The sequence below is a fragment of the Carcharhinus amblyrhynchos genome, chromosome 7, assembly GCF_965287045.1.
Source record: "Carcharhinus amblyrhynchos chromosome 7, sCarAmb.v2.hapA, whole genome shotgun sequence".
Lineage (NCBI taxonomy): Eukaryota > Metazoa > Chordata > Chondrichthyes > Carcharhiniformes > Carcharhinidae > Carcharhinus > Carcharhinus amblyrhynchos.
Genome location: NC_137330.1, coordinates 66,955,169 through 66,968,211, shown reverse-complemented (window position 1 = coordinate 66,968,211; position 13,043 = coordinate 66,955,169). Strand labels below are relative to the sequence as shown.

The following is a 13,043-nucleotide window of genomic DNA, read 5'->3' as shown; positions in this document are numbered from 1 at the left end:
GAGGCTAAATGGCCACATTTGTTGTCCATCCTTAGTTCCCCTGAGACAATGATGCTGACCCTTCTTCTTATATCACTGCTGGTGCTACCTCTGCAATGGTGTTATGCAGGGAATTCCAGGATATTGACCCAGGGGTAATGAAGCAATAGTGATGGGGAAACATCAGCACTGAGAGAGTGAGGGCTCCAAGATAACAAATTTGGCAGCTAAGGTTCTAGTGATGGATATGAACAGGAGGAGAGACACTATGGTTCTCACAGGAGCTGAGGGACCCTGAAGGACCCCTCAGATTGGGAACAGGTGGCCAGGGATGTCAACTCTCAGGGTCTGAACTTAGACCTGGCAGCATGCACTTACCAATCTTACATTTACCTCTCTCTTACTTCATGAACTTCCAGTTATTCAGGCTGGCAGTTCAGTGCAACATTTTGCCCAGTGTCTAGCAGAATATGCTGGCACACAGTGGAAGAGAGGAGAGCAGAGCTGGCAGGGCACTTGTTCCTTGTATTTCCTGAGCTCTGAAGAGGAGATAGTTGTCCATATCAATTATTTTAAAATATACGAACTAGGAGCAGGAATAGGATTAGGCCCATAGCATCCAATATTTAAATTTAAATACTTAAGTTGCCAATCTGCCAATTGAGAGTGGGTCCATTGCAGATCCCCTCTGAATTCAGATTTAGGCAAGTTGGATTTGAATTGGAGACTTATAAAATTATTTCCTGCAGAGACTAAACCAGGACATGCAAGTTAGAAGATTCAATTTAAAGTTGGGGGCACAATGTTCTGGCTGCTTTCGACCGAAAGCCCGAAAATCCTTCCCGAGTTCAGCGGACTTTTGCATGGTTTCCCCCTCCCCCAACACCATTCCCCCCTCCCCCCCACACCTCCCACCCCACCCCACTTGCTACCATTCCCATGGCAGGCGGGATAGGAAAATTCTGCCCCTGTTCAGAAAGAAATATAGACAGAGAAGGAGAAAGTGGGATTAAATCTCAGAAATAAAAGAGACAGAAAGGGAAAATAGAGAAAAACTTTTCATTTGTTCCTTTTTTTTAGAAGCATAGAGGTTTACAGCATGGAAACAGGCCCTTTGACCCAATTTGTCCGTGCCGCCCATTTTTTTAACCCCTAAGCTAGTCCTAATTGCCCATGTTTGGCCCATATCCCACTATACCCATCTTACCCATGCAACTGTCTAAACACTTTTTAAAAGACAAAATTATACCCGCCTCTACTACTACCTTGGGCAATTTGTTCCAGACACTCATCACCTTCTGTGTGAAAAATTGCCCCTGTGGACACTTTTGTATCTGTCCCCTCTCACCTTAAACCTTTGCCCTCTAGTTTTAGACTCCTCTACCTTTGGGAAAAAATATTGACTATCTAGCTGATTGGTGCCCCTCATTATTTTATAGACCTTTATAAGATCATCCCTCAGCCTCCTACACTCCAGAGAAAAAGTCTCAGTCTATCTAGCCTCTTCTTATAACTCAAACCATCAAGTTCTGGTAGCATCCTAGTAAATATTTTCTGTCTAGTTTAGTAATATCCTTTCTATAATAGGGTGACCAGAACTGTATACAGTATTCCAAGTGTGGCCTTACCAATGTTTTGGATAACTTCAACAAGACGTCCCAACTCCTGTATTCAATGTTCTGACTGATGAAACCAAACAAGCCGAATGCCTTCTTCACCACTCTGTCAACCTGTGACAGCACTTTCAAGGAATTTTGAATATGTACTCCTAGATCCCTTTCTTCTATAACTCTCCCCAACGCCCTACCATTAACTGAGTAAGTCCTGTCCTGGTTCAATCTATCAAAATGCATCACCTCACATTTGTCTAAATTAAACTCCATCTGCCATTCATCAGCCCACTGGCCCAATTGATCAAAATCCTATTGCAATTGGAGGTAACTTTCTTCACGTCCGCTGTACCACTAATCTCAGTGTCATCTGCAAACTTGCTAATCATGCCTCATCCAAATAATTAATATAAATGACAAATAACAGTGGACCTAACGCTGATCATGAAGGCACACCGCAGGTTACAGGCCTTTGTTTGAAAAACAACCTTCCACAACCACCCTCCATCTTCTGTTATCAAGCCAATTTTGTATACTTTTGGCTACCTCACCTTGGATCCCATGAGACTTAACTTTATGCAACAACCTACCATGCAGTACCTTGTCAAAGGCCCTGCTAAAGTCCATGTAGACAACATCAACTGCACCACTCTCATCTACCTTCTTGGTTACTCCTTCAAAAATCTCAATCAAACTTGTGAGACATGATTTTCCACCCTCAAAGTCATACTGACTGTCCTTACTCAGTCCATGCATCTCTAAATGCCTGAAGATCCTGTTTCTCATAATACCTTCTAATAACTTAGCCACTACAGATGAGAGGCTCACCGGCCTATAGTTCCCAGGCTTTTCCCTGCAACCCAACAAAGGCACAACATTTGCCAGGCTCCAATCTTCAGGCACTCCCCTGTGATATCGATGAATCAAATATCTCTGCTAGGGGACATGCAATTTCCTTCCTAGCCTCCCACAATGTCCTGAGATACACTTCATCAGGTCCCAGGGATTTATATACTTTGATGCACTTTAGGACTTCCAGCATCTCCTTCTCTTTTATATATATATATATACTCCTTAAGACATCACTATTTATTTCCCCAAGTCCCCTAACATCCATGCTTTTCTCAACAGTGAATATTGATGAGAAATATTCATTTAGGATTTCACCCATCTCTTGTAGATTAGCACATAGATGACCTTGTTGATCCTTAAGAGGTTCTACTCTCTCCCTAGTTACTCTTTTGCCCTTTATGTATTTGTAGAAGCTGTTTGGATTCTCCTCTGCCTTATCTGCATTTATTCCAATGCAAGAGGCCTGACGGGCAAGGCAGATGAATTCAGGGTATGGATGGATATATGATACTGGGATATTATATCAATTATTGAAACATGACTAAGGGAAGGACCAGCACTATGAAGTTGCAGTACTTATCAATGAAATGCACCAGAAAAGTCCTAGAGTGTGACCTTACCTGCTGTTCACAACACACTCCTGCTGCAGCAAGGCTGGAGAATTTGGTGACAAGCCAAATTTCCGTTTACTGCAATGGGATTTGAGAATCCTACTGGTGTGAACGGTCCCTTTTGCCCCTCCTGATTTCTGTCTTAACTCTACTTCTACTCACTCTATACTCTTCAAGTGATTCACTTGATCCCTGCTGCCTATGCATGTCATATGCTTCCTTCTTCTTCTCGACCAGGGCTTCAATGTCCTAAGTCATCCAGGGTTCCCTACTTCTATTAGCCTTGCCTTTCACTCTAAAAGGAATGCACTTACCCTGAATCCTGGTTAACACACTTTTGAAAGCCTTCCACTTACCAGACATCCCTTTGCCTTCCCATAGACTCCCCCAATTAATTGTTGAAAGTTCCTGCCTAATATGGTCAAAATTGGCTTTATCCCAATTTAGAATCTTAACCTTTGTGCTAAATCTATCATTCCCCATAGTTATCTTAAAACTAATAGAATTATGGTCACTGGCCCCAAAGTGATCTCTCATTAACATTTGTCACCTGCCCTTCCATATTTTCCAAGAATTACCTCTTTGCCCTGTCTCTAGTCAGACCAGCCACATACTGAATGAGGAATTCCTCTTCAATGCACTCAACAAATTTCTCTCCATCCAACCCTCTAATACTATGGCTGTCTTAGTCAATGTTGGGAAAGTTAAAATCCCCTACCATTACCATCCTATTTTTCTTGGAACTTTCTGCAATCTCCTTACATACTTGTTTCTCAATTTTCAATGGGAGCCTATAGCACAACTCTATCAAAGCGATTTCCCCCTTCTTATTTCTGAGTTCTACACTGACTCAGTGAGCGAACCCTTGTATATATCCCCTCTCGGTATTGCTGTGATGTTTTCCCTAATCAGAAGTGTAACTGTCCCTCCTCTCTTATGTCCTGTTCTATCTTCCCTATAGCATCTGTACCCTGGAACATTGAGTTGCCAGCCCTGTCCTTTCCTTAGCCATGTTTCAATAATTGCTATAATATCCCAGTCCCATGTACCCATCCGTGCCCTGAGTTCATCAGCCTTGTCTGTCAAGCTCTTGCATTAAAATAAATGCAGTTTAATCTGGACCCCCCTTGTTCTCAGTCTTGCTTTTGCCTGATCTGTCTAGTACCAGGATTGCTGCACCGCCTTTACTATTTAATGTGCTCTCTTTAACTTCTGTGCTGTCCTCAACCTTCTTCTCTGTCTCCATACTGCTTTGGGACCCACTGCCCTGCCAAACTAGTTCAAACCTTCCCGAGAGGCTCTAGCAAAACTCCCCGTCAGGATATTAGTCCCCTTCCAGTTCAGGTGTAACAGGTCACCACTTCTTCAGAAGAGATCCCAATGATTCAAAAATCTAAATCCCTGCCCCCTGCATCAGCTCTCAAGCCATGCATATATCTGCCTAATCTTCCTATTTCTACTCTCACTAGTGTGTGGCACAGGTTTCCAGCAATAACTAAAATCTTAAAACCTGTGACTCCACATTTGTAAAATGAAATTTTCAGGTCAAGTGGAGTAGTATGGAAGAAACTGGTGATGGAATCTTATCATCATTCAAGCCGGTGGGATTCTCAAATCCCATTGCAGTGAACAGAAATTTGGCTGGCCACCAAATTCTCCAACCTTACTGCAGCAGGAGTGTGTTGTGAACAGCAGCAAGATCACACTCTAGGACTTTTCTGGTGCATTTCATTGGTTAGTACTGCAACTTCATAGTGTTAGTTTATCATCAAAATACTATCGAGTCAAAGCTTCAGAAGGAAAGGGCCGATTCCTGATTTCCACATTTAACTGCAGATGCCTGAGTTCTTGTTTGATTTACTACAAATAACGCTTAATACCGATTGGCTCAACATTATTCCTAATGCAAAATCTAGGATAATATTTTCAGGATTTTTCTTTCCTTGCTGCTTCAGCATCATGTGGACCTATCTGGAAGGTATTTTCCCACAGATTTGTATAATGTTCCTCCAGGAGGCTCATAAGAATCTTTGAAGTTAACTCATGATCTGTCTTTCCCTCTCAGTCTCTGAAGAATATGTCTTATAACTGAATATACTAAAACTCGTTTGCTGATCCTTGTTCCTTCCATTCAGTGGCAAAGTGATGTCAGAGAATCCTGCACCATTCATTTGAAAGTCAATTTAAACAAATCACATTAATGTGCAAATATAGATGAAAATCATTACTCCATTATCTCTGTGCATGATCTCTTGTATTCATTTTAATTACTAAGAATGTCAGTGATTGATGAAATATGTGTGGTTTCCCTAAATTTTATGAATATTTTCAATATTGTTGAAAAATAGGTATGTTGTTATTGGGACAGGCATGGGAATACCACATTTCAAAGCAACAATTTATACTGTTTGGAAAACAATGTTGATCGGTTTGCAAGCTGACCCTGGTTGAATGAGCTTTTGCTAAGGAGAATACACGATGGAACTACTGTTGCCCACACTTTCATTTAATTCAAGGCCTGGAGATGTTGCTTTTACCTGCAGAGGCCAATTCCCTGTGCATGAATAAATGCAGCTTCTAGAAAGCATGAGTAAGCCATTTGTGATTCTGACTTACTATTATGTTAAATTGATTGTTCATGTAATTGTTAGTACACTCAGGATTGTTCAGCAAGTGCCGCCCAATTATGGAATCATGTTTAAAGTTAGATATTTGAATCTGAGTTTTGTAAGTGGTTGCTGATTAAGTAAAGACAGTGCTCTACCTATTGTTAACAGCTGAAAAGACATGCTATTTGATATGACCCCACCAGTCATTGGGATGCACAGCCTAAGTGCCTGGCATTGTGGTAGCACTGAAATTCGTATGCCACATTATTCATTAGTGCATCTTCTTTTGGCTTGAGAGCAGTGTCCTGACAGTGAAAAAAACAGATAGAATTTCTTTACACTTACAGAACACTCAAGTTCTGTATTTACAAACAATCTTTTCCATGTCACTGCTGACCATTTAGTGTGACCCTTTCGATCTCCTTTTACTGCGTAGCTTTACAGAAAGCAAATTATTTGCCATGTTTCATAAGAGCAACCATTATTTTAATGTTTGAAATTTCCTGCTAAGGTGAAAATATTTACAGTATAGTCATCTTGATTCCTAAAACTATTTAATCAATCATTTCTCTGAGATGATAAAACTGGTGGATCTTACCTGATGACAAAATAAAAGTCCTTTAGAATGAAATTGTTGTTCAGCTTTAATACTCAGTAGCTTCATAAATTAATCTACCCCTTAAGAACATCACAGGTTACTCTTATCAGCTCAGAAATCTGATAGTTTGAATGTTCAGTGGAATAGCTAGAATGTTTTATGGTTTTATGTTACTTGACCATTTCCATCCCAGAACAATAGAGATGTGAAATGCAGCTTAATAGTGATCTAGTGTTTAGTAACCCAGTAAGAAAATTGTATTCCTAAAGCAAAATACTGTGAATGCTGAAAGAAAAGCTCAAAACGCTGGAAATGCTTAACAAGGCAGCAAATGTGGTGAGAACTTACCCCAAATCAGGAACTACTTGGATGCAAGAAATTTGCCTTTACAGCAATGGAGATCTGACATCAATACAGACCATGCCAAACTGGCAGCGTGTACCATTGGAACAAAAGGGCTGGAAAGCAGATTTTAATCCCAGCTTATTACAACACATCTTCCTTATTGGATTTCCAATCTAGAATCAGGAACCTGATGGTCAGATCATTTCCAAATCCCAACCCTATGCCGCACCTTTGTTGTTGGTGACACTGTTTATATCTGTAATGCCCCAAATTGGGCCAGAAGCAAAGTGAGCACTGCTTGGCGGCGGAACTGGCTATGCAGTGCAATGCTCAAAGCCAGATGGTAGCCTGAGACACCTGCTGGGGTAGCTAATATGACTATCCTGGAGAGGATACCTTTTCTTTATTTTGCAAAAAATACACTTTATTCTTAAAATATCTGAAAGAACATTACACACATTTCAAAATAGCTATCACAAGAAGCATAATTACATTTAAATTGTCCACATAGTTTATGTTGCATTCTGACGTGCTTCAATACAATTGTGATACATGTAATATTAACCATATACATTCAATGTGAGTTATACAGCCCAAGCGTTCTATGCAATTCCCAACCCCTCTTGGACAGTGACCTTTCCCCATTCTGCTTGCGTGGTGGCTGCCCCAAGCTTTAGTGTGTCCTTCAGCACGTAGTCCTGGGCTATAGATTGTGCTAGTCTGCAACACTCAGTTGGGGACATCTCTTTGCACTGGAAGACCAACAATTTTCGGGCAGACCAAAGTATATCTTTCACCGAGTTGATGATCCCCCAGCAGCAAGTATTGTTTGTCTTGGGGTGCAGCACAGAGTCCTGTGTCATGGAGCAGCTTGGGTTGAACCTCGACAAAGAGCACTTCATCTCTGTCCAGAATTTACTTGCAAAGGCACATTCCACAAGGAGGTGAACAACAGTCTCTTCCCTGCCACAGTCACTGCAACAACAAAATGCGTTCGGGATGAGACTCCAGGCATATGCTAGAGAGAATATCTATTCCACGCCCCAAAGTTTTAACAGTAACCAACTATAATCCTCTTTTATAATAGAACAACCATGATAACTGAGATTCTTTATAATGCAGGTGACGCAATGCAAAGCAGAATAGTGACATCTTGTGGCAAAAATAACACCTAGAAACTGCTGTTTGTGCTTGGGCTCTGAATCTTATGCTATCTTTTGCTGTTGTTGTTGTGTTGGATAATCCTGGGTTGGGCGTCTGCCAGACATTTGGCTTTGGTTTCCCTGGGATTACTCACCTTCAATACCAGAAGCTTCGCTCAATCGGATACAAACAAACATCTGTGCACTGGTAAGTGACCTTTCAGCTTGTCTAGTTTGACCATGGAACTGTACTTGGGAAAGCAGAAAAACAATGGTTCTGAGGTAATTACAGGACGTATAATCAGATAGTTATAATGGCAGCTGTTTCAACATGATCTCTCTGTATAAATGCATGAAAGACTTCCATTGTGAGGCCCGTACTTGAAGGCAACTAAACTTTATCACGTATCTGATGTTCGCCCAGGAAGCATTAATTTCAAACCGGATTACTATGAAATGGCAAATGCAACGTGAGCAATCATTTTTCGGGCATTCTAAATTATGTAAAGATTATTCAGAATCAGGCCATGGATTTACAAACAATTTTAAAGACTTTACAGATTAATACCTTAACATTATTTTTACACTGTGATAAATAGGTTTAAAATATGTGTGCATTAATAAAGAACCAGTTAAGAGCAGTAGGGAATTAAATAAACTCCTTTATTTTCCCTTTCTTTGTTTTGCCCTCCTAGGCAAGTGACCATGGTAATGCATGCAGATCAACTGAGTGCACTTAAAATAGCTACTCGGAATGCAGCAAACACTTCTTAATTCATAAACTAATTAGAATAGCCAACCCAAGTGCTATAAAACTTCTCTTGCAATAGTTTCCTGAACAATACTCGAACAATGGACACCCAAGTAAACAAAAATTAAAAAGAAAAGAAGGTAAGCCATAGGAATATACCTAACGCTGAAATGGAATCAAGGGATATTTAATTGAAGCACTCAGGCACAATATTGGTGCAATATTGACTTACTCAAGTAGTGCTATCAGTGACATTGCCCCTCGCTGAAATAAAGAAAACATACGTGATGAATCTTGAATTCTGAAACAGTAGCTTTTATTCTAATTTGATTTGTACAAGTTAACAGAAGAACAAACTAAGATGCAATAATAATGCATCTATTTCATTTGCTCAAATTTGAGTTATCCAAGTATAAGTAATATTATTACTGCGTTTAAAATTTTTCAAAAAGCAGTCAGCAGATGATTTTCCAAATGAAGTAAATCAGGAAAGATCTGCTCTGAGTGCCTTATGTGGTAACATTATAAATTGATTCATCAAGATTTCTTGTACAGTATTTCGAATGAAAACAATCACAAACACCTTTATAAGGTTATTCTCCTCAAACTCATCAGACGAATTTTTTTTAACTTTTAACCAAGTTCAGAATTACTGACTTATTGTAGTATAATAATTGCTTTATTTGCCCTATGTGATTGAATTTTATATTTATTCAATTTTTGCTAATCATTTGTTTGGTAGTTGTTTACATGGGCCTTACATGCATACATGATTGTATTGCAATATTTTATGCTGTGTCATATTGAATTATTTTATTCTGGAATAAACCAACAGAACAGTATTTTCCAATGCTGCAATTTGCTGGCTACAGAATGTAAATCATCCGCCTTTTTCAAACAGTCAGTTTAGGTGACATGTTTTACTTCACTGCACAGTGTGGGGTCGGCCAGGTGTTCTGATGTTAAGATGCTGAAAGTCCCTAAACTGCTTTTCTTTCGCTATCATCCAAAAGTGCAATTTGGTCTAAGGTATTTAAAGCCATAGCTGCATCAACAGTTGTTGGTTTTAACCCTGTACTTCTACATAGTTCCCCCAGATATTAATTTTGTCCATTTCCATCTCCGTTCGTCGCAACATTTTCTTCTGTTTCTCTCTGAAATCCAACTATCATCCTTTTCATCAGCACTGCACTACTATACCCTACCTAGGGTATTAACTTTCTGATCATCAATCACCTGATTTTTTTTGCTCAGGGACTTGCTGCATCGGTTACCCGGAGCATAGCACAGGGAAAACAGAACTTAAGCACAGCATGAAAGAAGACCATTTTGCCCCATCTTTCTTTATGGGCTCTTACTGAGAACAATTAGCACTGCTGCTTCACAGCGCCAGGGACTCAACTTTAATTCCCACCTTGAGTCGCTGTCTGTGTGGAGTTTGCACTTTCTCCCCGTGTTTGCGTGGGTTTCCTCTGGGTGCTCAGGTTTCCTCCCACAGTCCAAAGATTGCAGGTTAGGTTGATTTGCCATTCTAAATTGACCCTAGTGTCAGGGCGATTAGTAGAGTAAATGAAGGTTATGGGAATAGGACCTGGGTGGGTTTGTGGTCAGTACAGACTCGATGGGCTGAATGGCCTCATTCTGTACTGTAGGGACTCTATGATTCTATGAATTGAAAATCAATTCACTGCCACACTATTTTATTATGCCCAGTATCTTCCTCTACTTCAATAATGTGTACAATTTTCTTTTGGAAGAGGCACTAACTAGCCTCTGCTTTCCCCTGTGGCTGAACATTGTGTGCTTGACCAATCCTCCTAATCTCTGCTCACTCTCCTCACGCAACATTGTGGCACAGTGGATAGCATTGCTGCCTCACAGCGCCAGGGACCCAAGTTCAATTCTTGCCTTAGGTCACTGTCTGTGTGGAGTTTGCACATTCTCCCAGTGTCTGTGTGGATTTCCTCTGGATGTTCTGATTTCCTCCCACAGTCCAAAGATGTGTGGGTTTAGGTTGATTGGCCCTGCTAAATTAGTGACAGGGGGACTAACATGGTTATTATGTGGGGTTACAGGGATAGGGCCTGGGTGGGATTGTTGTTACTGCAGGCTTGATGGGCTGAATAGCCTCCTTCTGCATCATAGAGATTTTATAATTCTATCTTCTATGATTTTTACCAACTTTACAACCAGAAGAAGTAACCTCTTTTTTCAATTCACCTATCAACACCTTAAATCATTTTAAGATGCTCCATTAAATTTTCCCTGATTTCTCATTCAGTGAAAAGAGCCCCAATATTTCATCTTTCCTCATGACTATGGTTTACCGATTTCCCAATGAATCATTACCAATATATTTTCTGTGGCTTTAATATTCTTTCCACAAGGGGACACCTATAAATGCACTCAGAACTTCAACTATGACTTGACCCATATTTTATAGATCAGTTTTTTCCCTTCTTTATCCTTGTAGTCCTGCTTCTATTTATAAAACCTCAAATTCTGTTTTACCTTATGGCTTTCTGTACTTACACTTGCACATTTTTGGGAATTATGCAGTTAAAACCCTTTGTCTTCCTGTACATCTACACATTTCCAGTATTTTCCCATTGAATATGTATTCCCATTCCTTCTTTTTTCTATCAATACCATTTCTGCCAAAGTATATCTTGCACTTTAATTAAGTCACACCTGCCAGCTCTCTTTCTCCCATTGCATTAACCTGCCCGTACTTTCTTGAAGTCTTTTATATGCCTCCTTACCAAACCCTCTACATTTGAGCAAAAAGTAAATATCAAGTTAATGTTATTTATGTCCAAACTTTATAGAATCAGAGAATTGTTACAGCCCATTCTGTGGGTGCGGGATCTGTGGAGAAGCAAATCACCTATTGCCTTTCTCTTATGGTCCTGCCAATTCTTACTTTACAGATAATGATCAAATTCCTTTTTTGAAAATGTCAGCCCTGCTTCCAGCACACATATTGTTATCACAAAAAGGTTGCATGGTGGCACAGTGGTGAGCACTGCTGCCTCACAGAGCCAGGGACCCGGGCTCAATTGCAGCCTTAAGTGACTGTCTGTGTGGGTTGCTTCTGGGTGCTCTGGTTTCCTTCCACAATCCAAAGATGTGAGGTTTAGGTTGATTGGCCACGGTAAATGGCGCTTTTAATTTTTCAAGATGTGCAGACTAGATGGATTAGACATGGGATAGGACAGGGTGAGATACTCTGCAGAGTGTCTGTGCAGACTCGATGAGCTAAATGGCCTCCTTCTGCACTGTAGGGATTCTGTGATCTAAAAGAAGTTCAGCACCGTGCCCAAAATATATCACTTTAAATGTTTCTCCGCTTTGAGGATCATCCATTTACGAAAACTATTTCTGGCCTATTTATGCTGCAGCTTATTCCAACAGACACTATACCCGAACTTTTCCAACAGATCTTTGTTGAATTGCCTCTGGAAATTAATACACTTCATCTGCTGAATTTGTTCTACCTATTTAATGGGTCACTTGCTCAAAAATGATGAGTAAAGCTGTCAAATACAATTTGTCTTTAATAAATTCATGCCAGCTGTCCTTAATTAACTCATGAATTTTTAAATTCTCATTAATTTAAGTCACACATTATGGAGACTAGGAGATTGCCCACAATATTAGATGAACTGATCTGTAGCTATTAGGTTTATTCTTCTTTCACTTCCTGAACAGAGATTTGTATTGGCTGTTCTCCAGTCCTTTGGCACAATCTGCAATCTATAAGGATTATTGTAAAACTGTGATTGGTGCCTTTTGCTGTCTTGTTTGGGACTTCTTTAACAGACTAAGGTAAATTTTGTCAAAAGTCCAGTGATTTATACAAAAGCAAAATACTGTGGATGCAGGAATCCGAAACAAAAACAGAAAATGCTGGAAAGTCTCAGCAGGCCTGACTGTTAGACCTGCTGAGATTTTCCAGCATTTCCATTGACTTGTATTCCAGTCTGCTATTTTTTGAAAATTAATTTATTTTCTATGATTATCACTAATCATATTGTCCTCTGGTATAACTGCTTTCATATTTGTTAAAAAAGGGTAATGTTTATTCAATATCTTTATTATAATTTCATCTTCCACAATATAGGCTCCTTCCTTAATCCTGAACATAATGTCACACAAAAATGGACACAGTTAAAACTCACTCAGATCTATGGTCTTTATTTTATTATACTTAAAACAAACATGCTGCCATAGGAAAGGTCATGACTTAGTTGGCAACACTGGCAGCATTGAGTTAAAAGTGGCGTAGGCTGACAGCAAGAATATATCTCACACGTACCACACTGCAGGTGATACTGAGGAAAGTAAATGAAAGACTTGTGCTCACATTGTGCGTTTCAGGTTTTTGGTTGATTTTTTGAGGACAGTATTGGAGCTGGGGGAATACATAATATGCAGAAGTGGCGTATGCTGTTCCCATTTTTCAGGTCTAAAGTGGGCGCAAAGCATATCAATTTAATGGCCTCTACTACACATGTGTTGATCCCACTGCTAATTTATGGGCTCT

The 13,043-nt window shown here is 39.9% G+C and overlaps 1 protein-coding gene across 3 annotated transcripts in view; it reads left to right on the top strand.

Moving 5' to 3' along the window:
- pkib (protein kinase (cAMP-dependent, catalytic) inhibitor beta) overlaps positions 1-13,043 on the top strand; it is a 74,535-nt gene that overhangs the window by 14,591 nt on the left and 46,901 nt on the right. Inside the window, exon 1 of one of the 3 annotated variants that reach the window (XM_080193318.1) lies at positions 7,826-7,954. The exons of 1 other annotated variant lie outside the window; for it this stretch is intronic. The gene's annotated coding sequence lies outside the window, so the exon portion shown is untranslated. Of the gene's footprint in view, positions 1-7,825; positions 7,955-7,976; positions 8,029-13,043 lie in introns of those variants that run through there. One more of the 3 variants, XM_080193320.1, reaches the window with a different exon arrangement.